This window comes from Nicotiana attenuata, unplaced genomic scaffold (genome assembly GCF_001879085.1).
Source record: "Nicotiana attenuata strain UT unplaced genomic scaffold, NIATTr2, whole genome shotgun sequence".
NCBI classification, from domain to species: Eukaryota; Viridiplantae; Streptophyta; class Magnoliopsida; order Solanales; family Solanaceae; genus Nicotiana; species Nicotiana attenuata.
In genome coordinates, this window is record NW_017672508.1 from 110,844 (window position 1) to 132,813 (window position 21,970).

A 21,970-nucleotide genomic window follows, 5' to 3' on the forward strand; every position below is an offset into this window, starting at 1 on the left:
ACAGTTACCCTTGTGCCTAAGGTGAGCAACCCTTCCAAAATCACTGGATATAGGTCAATATCACGTTGCACATTACTATACAAGAATGTATCTAAAGTGCTAACAAATAGGCTTCAAGGAGTAATGGATGGTCTGGTGGATAGGAATCAGTCAGCCTTTATGCCTGGTAGGATGAAAAATGATAATATAATTCTCAGCCATGAGCTAGTGAAAGGGTATGGCTGTCACGATTCGGAATTCCCACCTTCGGGACCGCAATGGCGCCTAACATTTCACTTGCTAGGCAAGCCAACGTTAGAGAAATTCTTAAGCCAATTTTTAAACGATTCAACTAATTAAAACCAATTAAACTGAAATGAAACTAAAATGAAGTACGAAGTGGCATAATAATCAAAAATATCTATGTACAACCCGGATCTGGAGTCACAAGTGCACGAGCTACTAGAAATTCTACAAACAGAATCCGAAATAAATACAAAAGTTTCAAATAAAATGAACAGTAAATGAGGAACGAGGAAGGGGACTTCAAGGTCTGCAGACACTAGTAGATCTACCTCGAGTCTCCAAATGTGCTAATCCGAGTTGATGCACCTCACGTACAACTGGGACCAGTTCCAAAATCTGTACAACAAGGGCAGAATGCAGTATGAGTATAACTGATCCAATATACTCCGTAAATGTCGAGCCTAACCTCGACGAGGCAATGACACGACTCTCACGTAATTTAACCTGTACAAACGAATATATATGCGCAACATAGTAACAAATAAAGACCTAATATGTAAAGTTAGGATGGGACATGCGAAGGGGAGCAATATACGATAACTACAACAGGAATGTGTCACGACCTAAAATCCAACTAGTCGTGATGACACCTAACCCAACCCGCTAGTAAGCCAATAACCAACTATCCAATTTAATAAGATTTATTAAGAGAAGAAAAGATAATTCAACTAGTTTTATACAAGGAATTCCCCAAGGACTGGTAGTACAAATCACGAGCTTCTAAGATTTTGACTTTTATAAGAATAAATTGAAATAATTACAACATAAGAACTCGAATCTAATGCCACCTGTCATGACCCAATTCCAATTTAGGCCGTGATGGCGCCCAATACCGTTGCTAGGCAAGCCAACAGTGAATAATCCAGTGATTTCCATTTTTAATAAACTTTTCAAACAGTTTACTTTCCTTAAATTTTTGAAAGAACTTAATGGATAGCGGATTTTAAAGTGATACAAACGAAAGCAACTAAATGAAATCATAACTGTAGAGATACAACCCAAAATCATGAGTCTACTAGTGTGTGTGCCAAAACCCGGTGTCACAAGTATGTGGGATACTAGTAGAATATACAAAAGAGTCCTAAACTACTGTCTGAAATGGTATAGACAGAACAAATAAATAAAAGAAAGACCCCGACTGCTGCAGAACGGCTCGGAAGGGCAGCTAACCGTGTAGCCTCGTAGCAGGGATCAAATATGCGCCAGAATGGTAACAAGATGTACCCGCCTCAGATCCTGTACAATTAAGTACAAAAGTATAGTATGAGTACATAAATAACATGTACCTAGTTAGTATCCAGTCTAACCTCAAAGATGTAGTGACGAGGGGTCGGCCTTGACACTTACTAGGGCTAATAATGACATATCGAAATTTTATACTAGGCACGGTTTACATGAATATTGAAAAGTCAATAACAGGAAATAGTAATTACTTCTTTCACAAATTTAAGTCTCAAGTTTATTATTATCATTTAACAATTTGTATCTCAAGGCATTTAAGCAATATCAATTAAGAATAGTTCCAAAGATTTATCATGCGCAAATTATGCCGAGGTTGTACGATTCGATCCAACATAATATTAAACAATGCACTGTCGAGGGTCGAACGGCACGAACCATAGATGCATCTATCTGCTACCGAGGCGTTCGGCCTGCTCCACAAATAGTAAACATTTCAAATAAATCACATATTCTCATATATAGTCAAGTGTCTCGTTCGTAACTTCAAGTAAGTAAATTTTACCCTTTTATAGTTCTTTTATCAACTTCCGATATGACTTAAGCAATTAAATCAACAAGCAGGGGTGCAAACATTTCAAATAAAGCAGGGTACGGGTCCTAGGCTTTCCGGACAATAGCATAATAGTAGCTACGTATGGACTCTCGTCACCTCGTACGTACGTAGCCCCCACAAATAGGTACACACTTTTAATTAATTCACCTATGGGGTTAATTCCCTCTTACAAGGTTAGAAAATAGACTTACCTCGTCTCAAAGCCTACTTTCCGGTTCAAAAATGTGCTGAAACCTCCAAATTTGGTGCCAAACGACTCGAAGCTAGTCAAATATTATATAAATTAATCAATTTATGCTCAAAAGTACATATCCCCATTATTAAAGTGATTACCCAACCCCAAATGCAAGATTTCTAAAATTCACCCCCGGGCCACGTGCTCGGACTCCGGAAATTTTTCGTGGTCAAATCTCATTTTTATCAAAAACCTAGGCTTTCATCTAAATCCTTGATTTTCACTAATTTTCACATGTTAATTTATCCATAATCTATATATTTAACTCGTGTTGTGTAGAAATTACTTACTTCAAAGTGCTAGGTGAAAACCCTCTTCCAAAAGCTCCAAAAATCGCCCAAGAAATGAAGTGAAATGAGATAAAAGGCCTAAGTCCCGCATTAAATGAGCTGGGCACAAGCCTCTGATGTCGCATTTGTGACACCAGGTTCGCAAATGCGACAAAACTCCCGCAAATGCGAAGCCTGGCTTCAGCTGCTAAGGTCGCAAATGCGACCGAATGGTCGCAAATGCGGACTCTGCTGGGATCGCAAATGCGGCAAATGTGTCGCAAATGCGAACACTGCCTAGGTCGAGCTCCTTCGCAATTATGAAGCCCTTATCGCAAATGCGAAGTTCGCATTTGCGAACAATTTCTCGCATTTGCGATCAGAACACTGAAATAACGTCTAAAACCATGAATCAGACGCCAAAACGCATGAATTAACTCATGAACTCAAAAACTTCTAAAAACACTTCCGCGCGTCCGATTGCTATCAAATCAACTCGCAATGATGCCAAATTTTGCGTGCAAGTCTTAAATGAAATTACAGACCTACTCCAACTTCCGGAACTGGAAGTCCACCCTCGGTCAAACTTTTCAAAACTTCAAATTTCTAACTTTCGCCAAATGACTCCGAAACAGCCTACGGACCTCCGTTTCCACTTCCGGACGCGCTCCCAACTCCATGGTGCTATTCCAAGGCTCAGAATTCCAAACGAACGTCTAGAATGTAAAAATCCATTTCAACCCAAACTTAAGAAATTTGCTCAAAATGCCAACTTTCACTATTAGGCGCCGAAACGCTCCCGGGTCATCCAAAACCCAATCCGAACGTACGCCAAAGTCCGAAATGGTCATATGAACCTATTAGAACCGTTAAATCCTAATTCCGATGTCGCTTACTCAAAATGTTGACCGAAGTAAAACTTAGCCTTTTTAAAACTTAAGGAGCCAAGTGTTCCGATTTCAACCCGAACCCTTCCAGATCCAGAACTAACCATCCCCGCAAGTCATAAAACAGTAAAAGCGCGTACGTGAAGTCTTATTTAGGGGAATGGGGTAGTCATCTGAAACCGTCCATGTTGCCTAAGAATTCATGACCTTCCCTTCAATACTGAGCCGTGATCTTGCACATACAAATCTCCATCCCACACAACGCACCACATCTATCATGCCATCATATGAAAAGTAAGAGGTTCTCATAATCAACCTCGAGTCACCAACAAAACACATACCCGATCAGTCAAACCTTCTGTTTGATCCCATCCAAGAGAAAATCACAGTACGCAACATGCTCTCACGCCGGTAGGAAATATCCATCTCAAACTGTGGTAGAAACCATCGAGAACTCTTCGAAACCCATTAACGCGTAACAAACCCATCATAACTGAACCTCCCTAACTCAACCAAGTCACGCAGGTCGCCCAACCCTAGAGTATTGCCACCAATCACATGTAAAGACTAACCACATCGTATGAACCAAAAGGACCGAGCATGCCATTACCATACTGATCGAACCTACTGCAAATTTTTCCTGTTTCCTCCGAGTTTCTTCTGAATTGCCTTCAAGTTAATACTCATCCTTGCTAGAACACCACGATCCTTAACCAAAACTCACCCCATGAATCCTAGCATAGAACCACACCGCCCTAAGGCTCATAAGTCGCTGAATTCCCTCTAAAATATCCCAAAAGTACCACAACCAAGATATCCATTTTGAAGAGGCCTTCTATGAGTCCAAAGTCGTTTCCTTCACCCTCTTGATACCGAAATGTAAAATCCATAATGACATGGAAATACCACGAGTCTCAATACCATCCAATGTAAATCTCAGATCCTAGAGATATACCAATCCGGAAAGACTCACAATTCCTATGTATAAATCTTGAATCCATTAGAACTTTCTCGAGAGTCATCCATTCTGCCCAAATATCAATTGTACCGCCTAAACGGGACAAACAACCTGTGCCTTATTAGCACAACAACACCCAAAGAAGTAACCCACATCTCTAAACAATCGAGTAAACCCCTACTCCATGCACACTACATCTGTCATGAATAGCAAACTCAAATCATTCCACGATTTTCATATACCCATAAAATGTAATACATCATGCATGCCGAAATTCATTACTCAAGTCATCCTTAAAACCGACCTCTGCAAGTCATATCTGATTCACAAGTATGCCTCAAATCGGAACCAGCACAACATATAACCACACAATCAAATCGGTGATAGCAGACTCCCCCACTTGGCTCAAAGCTATGGATCAAAACAATCGATAACTCACAATACCCATACTCTATTCCAACCATAATACCACAAGGAGATTCAACTAAATCCTTCATAAGCTCACGTAACACAAACCACATAGTACCTCAAATCATCTCCTAAATTCGCATACATTCACGTGACGGTCAGGTCAACTATTACAATTGATCCAAACTCAAGTCGCAAAAAATATAACCCGCTGGTAGAAAAGAAAGCCTCCACACAACATCATAATGATCGCACATCCGTAGTTTATCCCGCAGGTGTTAACCCACATGCTTAGCTTCAAACTGACATCTCTCCGTAACCTTTCACGGCCACAACTACTACGCCATCACTTAATCTTCCAAAGTCTGAACTCACCACAAGACATGAAAAATCTACTTCGTTCCACAATTAAACAACATGTAAAATCTTTCAACACACTCATTAATCCAGACTATACGTCACATCAAGATAGAAATCAAGCACCCAATAGTCCTTTTCACATCTCAAGCAAACTTTTCCCGTCATGTTCAAACCATCTGGACACATCATGCAGTCACATAATACTCATCATATGGTCACCCAACCACTCATCGAGCCATAATTCCACTAGGGACACTGTCGGACTTATAAGTCCAAAAGCACGTGCTCACACAATTGAAACTACCGAGCCTTAAGTCCTCCAGACTAGCCCATCATCAGCACACCAAAATCACATCTCGCACCTCATCCATGGAATCACAAGCCTCGACGTAAGCTGATACCGAGCGCTCACATGCGCATACGAATGCGTGGAACGAATTCAAAGAGTTATGTTTCAAGCTGAATCAATGCTGCACGATAAGGAAAGAAAGATGGAAAATTTATCCTAAATGCCCTGTAGCCTCTCGAAGATAGGTATGGACATCATCATACCGATACCCAAGACTCTACTAGACACTTGCTCATGACTCATAGAACCCATGAACCTAGAGATCTAATACCAACTTGTCATAACCCATAATCGAACTAGTCATGATGGCACCCAACCCAACCCGCTAGGTAAGCCAATAACCAACTATCCAATTTAATAAGATTTATTAAGAGAAGAAAAGATAATACAACTAGTTTTATACAAAGAATTCCATAAGGACTAGTAGTACAAATCATGAGCTTCTAAGATTTGGATTTTTACAAGACTGAAGTGAAATAATTACAACAACTGTTTGAAATGTAAATGAACACAACCGAATCTAATTCTACCAAGGACAAGTGAAAGCCATAACTGGAATGCATGTACATCTTCAGATCCATCTCTCGCCATACGCTGCAACATCAAAATCTAACATCTGCACGCAAGGTGCAGAAGTGTAGTATGAGTATAACCGACCCCATGTACTCAATAAGTAACAAACCTAACCTTAGGTTGAAAGTAGTGACGAGCTGGGACAAGGGTCAGATTTCAACTCCAATAACCAGCAACAATTCATAACAGTATAATAAAAATGGTACGAGAAATAACTCAGCTCGTTACTGTTACGGAAAATAGGCATGCTTTTCACGTATAACAGTAAATCCTAAATCTTTCACCGAAAACCCTAAAAATATATGAGTAAGTTTGAAAATTGTGATTTTTCCACAAAACCTTTCAACAATAAATAAGATGTTTCATTTTCAGATAGCATGAGCAAAATACATCTCTATGCCTACATGTCAAAATACAGGTAAAATCATGAATGTCACCAAAACCGGGTAGCAGAAGGAAATGCATCTCTATGCATGTATCTCAAGTATGCTTGTCAAATGCAATGTATCTCAGTGATGAAATCATGTACTCACACTCTCAGAGTACTCAATCTCATGGTCTCACTCATCGCGCTCAATACTTAGAACTGTACATAGCAGATCCCGCCCAACCAAACATAAATACAACCTCACGCTCAGTACTATATATGGCCAATCCAGCCCAAGGAAGATCCATCCCAAATATAATATATATATATATCTCCTTTTTTACCCGAAAGGGGTTATAAGGGAGTTTTTCCAATTAAAGTGATAATAACATAAATAGAATTATTTATTCAAATTCAGAGTCACCACTTAGGATAATTTATGGTGTCCCAAGTTACCGGTTTAAAATCCCGAATCGAGGAAGTTTGACTCTTTTTTACAGTCCGCGAAACACAGAAATTCGGGTAAGGAATTCACTTAACCCGGGAGAAGGTGTTAGGCATTTCCGGGTTCCGTGGTTTCAGCACGGTCGCTTTAATCATACTTGGCTTAATTAAATTGTCTAATTACTTATTTTAGAACCTATGTGCATTTACTTCTTTTAATAAAGAAATTAACCGAAGACGAGTCATGCGTACGTGTACTCATTTTTATTTGGCGCGTCAAGAATCATGTCACGCGTACGTGTCCACAATTAATCACGCTTTATTATTATTAAAAAATTTTGGTCGAAGTTGCGCGAACGTATACCTCGATTTATTTTTAGAATCATAATTATGTCACGCGAACGTGTACATAATCACGATGATAGATTAAGTCGCGCCTAAAGCATTTTCTACGAATATTTCATTTTAGAAACCGCAATCATGTCACGCGAACGTGTACGTAATCACGATAATAAATTCAAAGCGCGCCTACAGGTTCGCCTACCCGGGTGATGACGGCCTAAGCATGCTCCTAATGAACATAGGCAAGTAACAAAGCAATAGACAATTAAAAGCTCAATTTCATAAACTTTAGCACCCGAGCCCCTTTAATCGAATTTGACGTAATTCAGTTGATGCCCAATTTCTATACTGTGACAAAATCATTTTTCAGCTATAACCAATTCGAGTGGCATGCGAGTAGATAACTACATGAACAAACTCAAGAACCGGAGACAATAACCAAACAAATCACAGAATCATATCACCAAACAAGCAATTAACATTCAGCTAGAATAAAATGAGTAGAGGATTGAGGAGTTGAACCTTAGTGAGAGAGAGGAACTTTTCGACGTTAATTAGATATAAACTGAACGTAATCCTTGAACTCGAACCAGAACTACCACGAACCGACAAACCCAAGCACACTCCGATTCAAAATTCCAACACAAACTTAACGGCATAGCTCGAGCCAGCAAATTTAATTTTGTAAAAACTCAAGCATAGACATAAATAACCAAATCTACTGAATCTGCCGATGCCTTTAGTTATTTCCATTACGCAGCTTCTGAAGAAGCTTTCAATTGAATAAAATTACAGCAGCTACGACAGATGGAAAATGCAGCTACGAGCGAAACTCGAACAGCGATCGAACTCGAACAAAACCAACAGACCACACCTCGAACGGACCTCGACCAGGAAGCAATAGATACAGTCACTGAATTCAATCAGAAACTCGAGACTCGCCGGAAAAGGATACTAAACGAGCTTCTGGACTCTTTACTGTTTTCAGCTTTGTTTTTTCTTTTTCATTTTTTAAAACTATTTTTAGCCTCTATTTCCCTTGTTTTTGGACTGAGGGTCGTCAAAGACGTTAGAGACGGTGGGGTCGTCGGCTGGAATTCTTGGGAATGAAGAAGAAGAAGAGGGGTCGCTGGTGGTGAGGGGATGGATTTCCGACGGGTTTGGTGGTTGTTGCTGCTGGTTTTTAGCGAGTTCTGGTGTGTGAAGAAGATGAAGATGAGGGGTGGTTGATTTGGTGGTTATTGAGGAACTCCGGCGAGTCTTGGCGGTTGGCAGCGGCTAAAGATGGGGCAACGACGGCTGTGTGCTCTAGGGTTCGGGGTCTGTTGGCTTTTGTTTTTGAATGAAGAAGAAGAGGGGAACGACTGCCTTAGGGTCTGGAGGAGATCAAAATTCGGTGGAGGGGTCAGCAGTTGCGGCTGTTTTTTGTTAAGGGGGAAGGGTTCTAATGTTTTTGTCTCTAGGGTTTTTTTGTTAGGTTAAGAGTGGAAGATCAAAGGTCTTAGGGTTTCTACTCCTAAAAAAACGGCTGAAGGGTCTTATGGGGGTATTGGGCTTGAGTTATTATGGGCTAAATCCGAATTGGGCCAAATTTTGGCCAATTTACCTTTAAAAATGGCCCTTTAACTCTATTAGACTAAAAAAATATTAATTCCTAAAATAATAACTATAAAATTGTGAAATCTTTCCTAATTAAAATAAATTACTAGAATGAAACTAATACTAAAAGTGGAATTATTTTTGTATATTTTTTAATTTTATGAAAGATGGATAAACTAAAAGTAACTAAATAAAATATCAATTAGCTAAATAAGAGAAAATATTTTTGTAGTTTTTATTTTTGTGATAAAATAAAGTAAAAGGGTCAAAACTAGTTAAAATAGCGATATTAACCTAAACTAAATATTTAAACGCTAAAGTGTGTACAATCTCGGGGAGGATCAAAAATCACATGTCGACAGCTGCCCCTCTTTGACTGGAAACACGAAGTATTTTCAGACAAAGAACGGCGAGATAGGTTTTTTGACCTGACCCTTATTTAGAGAGACCAAAAACTAAAAGAAAGGAGAATGTGACCGAGCCCTGGTATCTGAGCTGCCTACATATCCTTGTCTATAAAGGAATCAGGCCACATGTAGTTCAGAAGTAGGAGCAGTGATGGAGTATACCGAGGTGGAGAGCCGATTGAGGTGCCGTTCCATCGAGGTTCCGGTCCGCGGTCTTGTTATTACATCAAAAATCAAGATTAAAAAGACTAACTAAGCCTATCAGCTACGGGTTACAAGATTCCAATCTATGAGTCTTTGGAAGCTTGATCTTGAATCTTGGTTGGTTCTTCATGCGGACTCTGATCTGAATCTTGATGCTTGTTAGCTGAAGGTGTTGGTTCATTCTTCCATGGCTTCTTCGGATCAAGACCGGACATGCAGTGCTCGTGACTTCAGCCATGTCTTGAGCAACTCACATCTTTCATCTGCTTCTGCATTTGGATTCACTTCCCTCTTTTTTTTTCTTTTCTTTCTTTTTTCTTGGATTGAGACTTCTTCTTTGGTCATCTCAAACCCCCGTGCCTCGATGTAAAAACCTTATTCTTCAAGCAACTCGTGCTACCTCCGATTTGAAATTTGAGATGAATTCTGAAATGACTTCCCTCATTCTCCAGGCGGGGCGCCTGCTAATGACTTAAAAATGAATTTCCTTGTTCTCCAGGTGGGTACCTGCAACTGACTTAGAACTCGAATGAATTCCCTTGTTCTCCAGGTGGGCGCCTGCAACTTAAACTTGAAATGAATTCCCTTGTTCTCCAGGTGGGCGCCTGCAACTTAAACTTGAAATGAATTCCCTTGTTCTCTAGGTGGGTGCCTGACGCTGACTTAAAATTTGAAATAAATTCCCCTTTTCTCCAGGTGGGCGCCTGATGCTGACTTAAAATTTAAAATAAATTCCCTTGTTCTCTAGGTGGGCGCCTGATGCTGACTTTGTCACACCTCCTTTTTCTACTTACCACACCCCGTGAAGGGATATAATAAAGGAGTTTTTCCAATTAAAGGACAATCGAAACGGAATTCGTTTATTAAGAAGTTCAGAGTCGCCACTTGGGAGATTTATGGTGTCCCAAGTCACCGGTTTGAATCCCGAATCGAGGAAAGGGTTTGACTCTGTATTAATATTCGCGAACCAGAAATCCGGGTAAGGAATTCTGTTAACCCGGGAGAAGGGGTTAGGCACTCCCGAGTTCCGTGGTTCTAGCACGGTCGCTCAACTGCTATATTTGGCTAAAGTCTGATTTTAATACATGTTATCCTATTGCAATTTTAGAATTGTTTAACCGCTTTTAATTAGTTTTTATGGAAGTGAACGTCGTTTAAGAGCGTGTTTTTGGATCACGTCACATGAAATGCACTCGGATCCTCGACACCTCTTATTCAACGTTTTGGGATTTGGATTTGGGTCGCATGAAATGCACACCCGTAGTTAAGAGGGTAAAATTATTAAATGCGCGCCTAAAGTGGCTAGCGTCTTGTTGACTTTGCGGGAGGCCGTGAAAATTCGCTAAACGGCACGTCCCGAATTCTAAGTGCTTTAATATAAATTTAAAAGAGGGCCACGCAATTTATGAGTTTTGTTTGGCGTGGCGCACCTCGCTGTGAGCATGTGATTTTTGCCCTAAGCAGTAATTCCCAAAATTTCAAGCAAAATAATTTTCCTAGTATTTTATAATTTTGTGTGAGTTTTGTGGCATTCTTTGGTAATTGGTGCATTCATTTTACGCATTTAATCCATAAAAAATACCAAAAATATGCATTAGCATTTAGGGATTTAATTTCATAATTTTAGTTAATTGGTCTTAGAATAAAATATAAAAAATTGCAAGAAAATAGTCTTTTGCACTACTAGTTTTGCATTTGTGTCAAAATAGGTTTACAAGTAAATTTTAGGAATTAAAATAGCTTAATTTAGGTCTTTGCTTTGTTTAGGCATTTTATAAAAAATCAGAAAAAATAAACAAATACAAAAATACAAAAAATGTATACAAAAAAAAGCAAAATAAGAAAATAATACAAATTGCCCGGATTGGGCTGCTTGTATTAATCCAAAAGAAGAACACCCAGCCCAAGCTTGCCCAGGCCCAATTCACCGCCCGGTCCAGTCCCTCCCATAACAAAACGACGTCGTTTTGACGTCGTTTTGGCCCAGCTTTAATCTTGAATTTTACATAAAAGTGTCCGAATTATTCAGAAATTTTGAGACCAAACTCTTCTTCCTCGTACAAAACCTCAACTCCGCCGTCCTCCACCCTACCCCGCCCTAGCCCCACCGCCCCTCCGCCGTCCGCCGCCGGCCGGAAATCGCCGCCGCCGGCGGCGAAGCTCCAATCAACACCAAAAATACACCACAGATTCGTCTTCCTCTCCTCTTTCCAACCCCCATAATATCATCCTCCAATTCCTAGCCAAATCCCTCGAATATTGAATCAAAAGTTCCGGCCAAAATGCAACTTTATCCAAACCGGCCCAAATTCACACCCCATAGTCCCCATGGCTTCCTCATCGTCAATCCCCAACCAAAATTGTTCAAATCTTGCTAGAATTCCTCCAATTTTAGATCTTAAAAACTGTAAAAACCCTAACTAGAGAACCTTGGGGATTTCTGACCGTAACCTTCCTAATCATGTGGGTTCTTGTGAAAATACATGATTAGGTATGTTACGTGTCAAGAATCCTCGAGGATTCAAGCAACAAGGTTGGCCGAGTCTTTAATCCGATTAGGTATGCTATTTTTCTTTTGTTCTTGTGTTCCAGTAATTATTGCATTTAATGCANTCTAGGTTAACCCTAGGTTATTGGCTAGACCTCGGCTTACCCGAGCGGACAACTCGGGCCGAGGGGGAGGCAGCGTACCGGGGATACAGAAGCTCCGCCGGCTTAGCAACTTATCCAAACCTCGTTCTAAATGGGAAAAGACTCTAAACAGAAGAGAAGCTACACGAAGTGCACCCTTCTCCATGATGTAGAAGACTCAGAGAGAGGAAGGGATTCGCAACAGTTTCTATACAATTCAACAAATATCAAAGCGGTAAAACATTTAGCACATAGCATGGAACATGTAGAAAAATCAGATAAAGCCAAATATAACAATTTAACTGAGCTCAAATTCTTGAACCCTGAACCGAAATTCTGGGTTCTTATCCCCAGCAGAGTCGCCAGAGCTGTCACACCTCCTTTTTCTACTTACCACACCCCGTGAAGGGATATAATAAAGGAGTTTTTCCAATTAAAGGACAATCGAAACGGGATTCGTTTATTAAGAAGTTCAGAGTCGCCACTTGGGAGATTTATGGTGTCCCAAGTTACCGGTTTGAATTCCGAATCGAGGAAAGGGTTTGACTCTGTATTAACAGTCGCGAACCAGAAATCCGGGTAAGAAATTCTGTTAACCCGGGAGAAGGGGTTAGGCACTCCCGAGTTCCGTGGTTCTAGCACGGTCGCTCAACTGCTATATTTGGCTAAAGTCTGATTTTAATACATGTTATCCTATTGCAATTTTAGAATTGTTTAACCGCTTTTAATTAGTTTTTATGGAAGTGAACGTCGTTTAAGAGCGTGTTTTTGGATCACGTCACATGAAATGCACCCGGATCCTCGACACCTCTTATTCAACGTTTTGGGATTTGGATTTGGGTCGCATGAAATGCACACCCGTAGTTAAGAGGGTAAAATTATTAAATGCGCGCCTAAAGTGGCTAGCGTCTTGTTGACTTTGCGGGAGGCCGTGAAAATTCACTAAACGGCACGTCCCGAATTCTAAGTGCTTTAATATAAATTTAAAAGAGGGCCACGCAATTTATGAGTTTTGTTTGGCGTGGCGTACCTCGTTTTATTTAAAGGCCATCTTAAAGAGACTATTGTTTTCTAATATGGAATGTCTCTAAAAGGGCCCTAATTGATTAACAATATGGATTGCTATTAGTTAAATTAATTAAGGACTTTGGACCTCAAGTTCAAGTCCACACTTGAACAAGAAGCAAACCTCTTAACTCAAGCATGCTACTTAACTAGAAGGTCCAAACCCTACCACTTAATTCATAGCTTCAATAATGAAATGGATTTTTCAGCATGTTAGACTTCGAAGCCAGCCCAAGAAGAAGAGGAAAAGACTTCAAGCTTAACACAAGAAGCTGGCAGAGAGTCTTCTAATTCGAATAAGCTACAAGAGAGACCGATAGAGAATACTAAGCATTCATTCAATTACTTTTCTCATAAATCACCTTGTTAAAATCCGTACCAATGTTTTCAAACTCTGTTTTACGCCTTTCAAATCTGGAACCAGAGGTCAAGTGAATCATGAGGATGAAATTCTAAAGAGCCTCAAGCAGGTGAACAGAGCTCAAGCTGTGACTGTTGGGGTGAGGAACATACAGGAATGTGAAGACTAACAGCTCAAGGTTGTTCAGCAAATGGCTGAAGGAAAACTTAACTTGCACAACTAACAGTCAAAGCTAAACCTCATTCAGATATTAAACTTTCTAGCAACCAAACCTATGAGAGCCAAGAGTGCAGAATTTGCATTTTAAAAAAAATAAACTGTGCAGATCTGCTGCTTAAACAGTGCCAGACATGGCAGATTTTCAGCAGGCTCACAGTCCAAAAAAATGTCCCAAAATACTGCACGTTTGAGCACGATTCATTGCTCGAATCAACTGTTTTTAGCAGCGCGAAAGAACAAGATTCTTACAGCTGTAACAATGCAGATAACTTTCGAACCGGAGAAGGAAAATAGAGCAAATCTACACATATATAAGCAGCGAAGCAGTTGAGTTTAAACACCAGTTTAAACCAAGATCTGACAAGAATGAATCGTCAAGCGACGTACCAGATTCACAAATTCTTGTAGTCAGCAAAGAATCCTACTGCCTGTGTTATTTAACATGAAGGAACCAAGACAAACTAACACGGGTCTAACTCAGCAAAGCATAAACCAATGCAAATTAGTGCCAGATTTTGAAATCAAACAGAACATGATACTACATGGATCACTCAGATTCAACCTGGACACTATTACTATCCTAAGAACTCAAGAAGAATTAATAAGACTTAGTTTTAGGATTTAAGTAATGTATCTCAAGCACAACCTCAAGAAAACAAACAAAATGCTCGAGGGAATTGCTTCATGAATACAGTAGATGCATAGTTTTTACAGCATGAAGATTAGAGTGCATTTCCACACGGAGACAAGGAAGCAACTCGATGCGAATGTCAAGCAGATACTAGCGAAGACGAACAGATTAAGGGCTTAATAAGTTGGAGACGAGTCGATCCAAACCAACAGAGACAAGCATATCTGATCACAAATATGAAAATAGACAAACATGAAAATAGGGGCAGTATTAACATTTGATCACAAATATGAATCTCCATGCATCTCAGATTTGTCTATTGCACTACTGAACCTATTTCAAGCTTTTACATTATTGGCCACCTTCATAATGACAAACATTGTTGATACCCCCTCCCAAATTACGAAATCAGACAAATAACAATGAGAATCTGGAACTAATCTGAAAGTGACAAATACAGAAAGATCCTTCAGTGCAAAAAACCAGTTAGCTTTTCTGGTTTAACCATTTCAATCTTAGTATCATCTTAATTCAGTAACCCTTTCAACGCTAAACAAATTAAACTCCTAACAAAATTTTGACATTACTTGCACTTACTCAAGCAAGAAATCATTAACTATTTATACAGCAGCCATGATGGAGCAATTAGCATGAAATATATATAGAACAAGTAAACACCAATAGAAATTAAGCAAGCTCGGAGAAGAGAAATGAACCTAATGTTCTGATTTGTTTAGCCAGAGATGAACATCATGGTCAACCAAACATTTTGAATACACAAAAAACTAAACAGATGCAACTTAAGATCAAAACATGATTCAACTGGTTTTGTCCATTTAACCTCAAGCTTTGGCAGTACATAGACCATCGCCATAACCATAAGGGGAAAGAGGAATCAACCCAAACTGAGCTTATCTAATCTCGTTCAGAAAACTATTTGAACATGCAACATGGCACAAATGTGACAACAGTAATAGAAATCAGAATCACGAACAAATTGCAATACGAACAAAAAATGAAGCCTGAACCGTCCATTTTAATCTTCTAATTCAGAAACAATGGTGTGATCCATCAAGGAGAGGTCAGAAACCATAGCAAAGGAACAAAAGATATGCAAACATTATCACTGAACATGATCTCTAAGCATGATAACTAGCTTAACATTCTCAGAGAACTCGAGTGCCAAGGGAGGAATTCCAACAGATGAGCAATGAACCTCGTCTTAGACACCCTACATTCCACTCCTTCATTCCAGGAGATTGACAATCATTAAGTAATTTCAAAGTTAATCTCAAGAACTTAAGCTTGCACCTAACTTATACTTAACATGGAAAATGACAAAACCGTGAATACTCCTTAGCCAAACAAGATTAGATGTGAGAAATTTGCCTTGAACCCACTTTCCAAAATCACTGTTTCAAGCAAAAGCGAGCAGCTGAAATGTTACTTTTCTTTCATCAAAATCCAGCCCGTGAAGGGCAGCACAGATAGACATGCAAAATGACCCTAACACTTCTAGCAGACTTCTCGTTTGAGAACCAGGGAGGATCAGTGGTGACAACTCCCAATGGATTCGACTATTCAATTTCAGACTCAACTCACAAACATTAAAGCATTGATAACAGGATTCAAAGGGATGTAGGCTAAAACTGAGAGTAAATGTCTTCAAAAGGATCCAGATTTCCAACTAGTATATGCAATTTGAATAGAGAGCAAACGATCCCTCGATTTACTGGAAATTCATGTCAGAACCAGAGGACTTCATAAGAGAATCTGATGAACCGAGTTGATGGTTCAAGACACTTATCTTTCTACATAAACCATTAAAAACTAAAACCAGTAAGAGCAAAACAAATACTGCAGCCGAATGACGGTCATACAGCCATGAACTCGAGGATTCATATTTCAAGTTTTCAACACAAATACATGAACACCATATTCCGAACGGACTAATGAAACGGACGATTCAGTGTTTAAAGTTATATTCAATCCTTCAGAAAAATGACACATGAATACAATCAAAGTTACACAAAATCACAGCTCATCGCGTGTTCAACCAATCATCAAAACAACTAAGAAAAAGCCAAGAAATGAACCTGAAATTGTGAAACTCTTCACTCAAACCCGGCTAAATCTAGTAATGGATGTTCGAAGCAATAGCAGCGGACAAACAGGAATCAAATCAGCGACCAAACTTTGATGTCGAACTTGATTTTCGGCTTAATCGATTCCCATGTTGAAACCAAAATTCAAAAATCAAACTCAAGATGACCGAATTACCTATATCTTTTTATTTCTTTTTCTGATTCTGAAATTTAAAGAAATGAAACTAAACAAAGAAGGAAATCCATAAATTAAACTCGAGCAATCTTTTTCTGAAAAATTCTCTCCAGTTCTCCCAAATTCTCTCCCTAAAAATCCTCTCTCCGAAAATCAGTCCCTTCTACAAGGAAAAGACCTCGCCTTATATAGACCTCCCCAAAAATCTCGAAACTTCTATCTTTATCTCCAAGAAATCCCCTCAAATCCTCTCCCCAAAACCGATTTTTTATCCCTTTTTTGATGCAAAGGGGACAAATGGAGGGAGTAGATCAACTTGAATCTGATCTAACGCTCCCCATTTTTCCTCATTTCATCTCAAGGGTGAAAAATCCGCAACAAATCGAAGAGAGCATGTGAGGGGAAAAGGAATCTGTCAGAAACGGTTGTAATATGGTAGGAGGAGAGAGGGGAAACGCTAGGTGTGAGATTGGGGCTCACTCGCCATGGATTTTGAGTGATTTGAGGTCTGGTTTGGGTGAGGAAGGCGAGTGAACAGTAGCTGCGCCAATTTGGGTCTTGGAGATTAGGGTTCTGTGTATCTTTTGTTTACTATCATTTGGGAACGGGTCGGGTTTGGGGCAGACGGGCGGGCAAATGGGGTAATTTGGGCTGGACCTGGACGAGTAGAAGGGCTAATTTCGGGTTTCTTAATGACCTGGCCCAATTTGGGGTCTTTAACTCAAATACCCAATTTCCTTCTCTTTTTGTTTCCTTTTATAAAAATAACATTTTTTCTTTTCAATTAATTAAGACTTAAATTAAACTCTTAAACTAAATTAACTTACACAATTAAACTGATTATCTAATATAATATTTGAGAAAAATTAATTGCTCCTACAAGAAAGAAATTATTAATTTAAAATTAAAAGGCAAAAAATGCAAAAGTGAGCCATTTTGTGATTTTCATTTTTTGTATAAAACAACTAATTTACTAATTAACCTAAAAATGTAAAAATAAACCCCAAATGCAAATGCAGAATATTTTTGTATTTTTCATTAATTTAAACAAAATTAACATGCACAAAAAATGCCACAAAATCCACAAAATTGCAAGTAATGAAAAGGAATTATTTTGTTTTGAATTTATGGGAGTAATTCATATAGGGCAAAAATCACGTGCTCACAGACTTAAAATTTGAAATAAATTCCCTTGTTCTCCAGGTGGGCGCCTGATGCTTAAACTTGAAATGAATTCCCTTGTTCTCCAGGTGGGCACCTGATGCTTAAACTTGATATGGATTCCCTTGTTCTCCAGGTGGGTGCCTGCAATCCAAACAACCAAACAAACAAAATTTCTTGCCCCAGTTTGCACTAGGAAGATTTGTGAGTTGTTAGCAAAACTGTAAATCACCTATGCTATTGATGAAGGATGCAATGGAGAGGGTAAAACTAAAAACTCGACTAGGATGTGCGTCTCCTGTGAGATCGAGCTTAAGGAAAACTATAAGCTAAGCTTGACTAAACTAAAAATTGCCCCTATTCTTCAGGCAGGACCTTGAACTCAAGAAAAACTAGAGATTGTAAACTTAAGGAAACTAACAACTGACCCTATTCTCCAAGTGGGACCCCCGAACTTTAAGAGAAACTAAATATTGAAACCTTAAGGAAGCTAACAACTGACCCTATTCTCCAGGCGGGACCCCTGAACTCAAGGAAAACTAAAGACTAACCACTTAAGAAAATAAAAAATGACCCTATTCTCCAGGCGGGGATCCTGAACTTAAGGAAAGCTAAAGATTAACAACTTAAGAAAACTAAAATTGGCCCTATTCTTCAGGCGGGACCCCTGAACTTAAGAAAAACTAAGACTAACAACTTAAGGGAACTAAAACTGAGCCCTATTCTCCAGGAGGGACCCCTGAACTCGAGGAAAACTAAAGACTAACCACTGAAGAAAATTAAAAATGACCCTATTCTCCAAGCGGGACCCCTGAACTTAAGGAATGCTAAAGATTAATAATCTAAGGAAACTAAAACAGACCCTATTCTCCAGGCGAGACCCCTGAACTCAAGAAAAACTAAAAAACTCTTCTGACTAGGGAGAATGCCTAGGAGGTAATGGTCATATCAACTAGGGGAACGCCTAGCAAGTAAAAGCCTTCTCAAACAACCTTTGTGCTGACCAGATTTGGGCACTGCACTTGAAAAATTCAAGCTTCCAAGCTTTGATTTGGACATGGTCTTCGTCCCTGTTTCAAACAAAGAAAACTTGTGAGTTTAAACAAGGTGGTTGGTTTGTGGCCTTGACTTTGAGGGTTATTGCTCCTTGACTTGCCATGATAACTTTGATTTCAAATTGAAAGACCTTGCTTGTTCATTGACTAACCACTTTCTCTGTCACCCTTATCACAGAAAATGCCTCTGATCCGTTCAAACCCGATACCCTCTATCTGTTGCATTGTGCTCATGAATTGACATATACCGAACTTTTGTATTTCACATGAATCTCAAAGCACGTCAATTTCCACCCACTCAGCGCGCATACTACTCTTTCCTGACTTATGCCACTTTAACGTGCTAGCCATACTCCGCTTTTGTGCAATTGGAAAGCTGGTAGCAGATTTTGAAGTCATTTCTTACTTGTTCTGACAAAACAGACTCAAGAGGACTTAAACAAAGCAAGAAGAACAAAGTTAAGGGGACAACGGAAATAAATGATATCTAACAGGAAAATCACCAAGTAGAAACTTATCAGATGTGGATACCAACTCTAATGACCATGACATGCATTTTTGGATTAAGTGGCCTAATCTGTCAAGCAAGTCTAATATTCAACTCTTGTTGTACCTCTTCGCCGTGAAACTGGGCTTCAATGCTCCGATTATCCTATCTGAATCACGGTCCTTATTCGACTTGTAGTGCCCGAAGGGTTTTCACCATCAAGCCTCTCTCATTTTGTTCTTTCTCTCAACTCACCGTCGCCTTATGGTGCCTGCGAAGGTTTTCACCGATAAGACTCTCTCATTTTGTTCTTATTCTTTTTATTTCCTCTGATTCTGTAGATGACAAGGATTGACCATATTAAAAACATCATATGCTCCTGGCATGTCTAGCTCGGCACTCTCAAAGATTATCTGGGAGGTCTTTTTTGGACTATAATGTGACTTTTGGACAGGGTTAGAAAGAAAGGATATCATAAAGGCTCAAAATAACTAAGATAACAGGGTTAATTTGTTTACAACTTTTGGAATCCATTTCAAAACTTTGCCCCAATTTCTAAAACAAGAGAATTTGATTCTTCTTTTTTTTTTCTTTTTTTAGATGGAATTTCTATGACAATATGCCCCACTCTTGACTTCGTGGGATCATGAAATATTTTATTTGGTGCGACCGAACCGTAAGGCTGCCTACGTATCTTGTGGTGACAAGAATCAGGTCGAACGTAGTTCATACTAATTCTTGTTTTTTTTGTTGCTCTTTTTCTTTTCTTTCTCTTTTTTTTCCTCTTTTCTTCTTTTTGATTTTTTTTTTGGAATGAACTTTCTAAAACAAACCTTATAGGGACATGATTTTTTGATATATTTTTTTTTAATGACTCTAACTTGATTCCAAAAGAGGTGAGGTCAAGGAAATCAGCATAGGCTCAAAGGGGTATCAAAGGGTATAAAGTGTTTGGGTAGCTGAAAGAGGGCCTCCAATCTCTGAAAATGCCAAGTACAATACCTGCAACTTGAGGATGAAAATTGAAGATCATGCACAATATTTCTTTTGCAACTTCGGCATTGATATCACTCATATGCCTTCCACTTTTTTTTAGTGCCTTGTTAATTACAAAACTCTCGTTGAGTGATTTCTTCTTCACGATGGATACCCTCCGTCTGTTTGAAGCAAACTCCCTTGGCTTTATCTCGTAACTTGAGATGCACTTGAACTCAAAGTTGCTCGCTTCAAATTGTCCGGGATGCACTCTCCTTTAACGAATTCTTGTCATCCTATTAACTTTCCAAATTATCTGCCCCAGTTTCACACAATTCGGGCTTTAAATGATCTCAAGATATCCAAATCTTTGCTTATTTCCCTCAAATGTCTCTATCATCTTCAAAATTGTTTCATTGCTTCATGATTAGACTAACTTTTAAGACCGGGCTAAGAATTATGCATGCATGTTATGTCACTAGAATCAGCATGAAAAGACTATAAAAGGAAAAGAGAACTAAATAAAAACTGACTAGGAATAACAGAAAACAGGAAGTTGCATTAGACAGACAGTGAAAGGGTTTGAACATCAAAACAAGCAAAATACACTGGGGGTTACAACCCTGGGAAAACCTAGACAACACTAAACGAGTTACTACGACTAAACGAACTAGGCAAAATAAAAGGATAGAAAGGTTTGAGTCACAAGACAATATCCGGATTACAACCCTGAAATAACCCGGACAACAGAAATGACAACAAAATAAACCACTAAGACTCCTCCCTGGCTAACCAAGAAAGGAGCGTCTTTCCAATTACCAAGCTCGGCATCTTAGCCACTGAGTTCCACATCAATATTATCAATACCATTACCAACTTCGATACCATTAACTTCAGTCAGCAAGTTCCCAAGAGGATTCGCATACTCCCTATCACCATGCATCATCCCCACAAAGTGTGCATCATCATGTGCAGGTAAATGATTCTGCGTGATATTCTGGGTGTCACTATCCTTGATCATAATTATCCCTTCTTGAATCATTCTTTCTATTTCCCTTTTCAAAGCATGACAATCTTCAATGCTATGACCTTGGACATTAGAGTGGTACATGCACCGTACAATAGGATCAAAACCTTTTGCATACGGCTACGGAGTATAGCCGAGGAGCGGCTCAATCAGGCCAGAATATTTTAACTTTTCAAATAGGCTTGTGTTGGATTCTCCGATTGGCGTGAAACTATTTCTTTGCCTTTGTTCCCCTCCATGCCCCTGTTTTTTAGGTTTATCGGGTGCTCGGGAATGTTGTGAAGGTGAACGAGTATTTTGCGGTGCTGGTGCTCGCCATGAGGAGTGACCCAGTGGTTGGACAGATGATCGGACGTTGTTCGGAGGATAATACTGGGGTGGATTATATGGAGCTCGGGGATAGGTTTGGGGTTGGGGTTGAGGCTGAGTATACTGGTGAGGCGGACTCGTTGGACCATGTCGAGATCTTGAGACAACCATGGCAACATCAACATGTTCCTTCTGGCCCAACAAGCTTCCTGTATCGTTCTGAATTGCTTGTGTTGTGGCTTTTAAAGCAGAATAGCTCATGATCTTGCTTGACTTCAGCCCATCTT